Genomic DNA, 205 nt, shown 5'->3' with positions numbered 1-205 from the left:
CTGGCTCTCCAACATCCCCTGAGGGGTCCCAGATTGCAACAGGGTGCAGGCCAGGCCGAGAGACCTCTAGTATGCATATAAGATCTTTGGTTAATCTCTTCCTGCCCTCCCCTCTCCCTATTTCCCTCTGAGATTCATCAATCTGTTCCATGTTTCTATGTCTCTGGATCTATTCTGTACATCAGTTTATTTTGTTCTTTAGATT

The sequence above is a fragment of the Myotis davidii genome, unplaced genomic scaffold (assembly GCF_000327345.1).
Source record: "Myotis davidii unplaced genomic scaffold, ASM32734v1 scaffold545, whole genome shotgun sequence".
NCBI lineage: Eukaryota > Metazoa > Chordata > Mammalia > Chiroptera > Vespertilionidae > Myotis > Myotis davidii.
The sequence above is the reverse complement of the archived record's forward strand: the minus strand, read 5'-3'. Positions refer to the sequence as shown.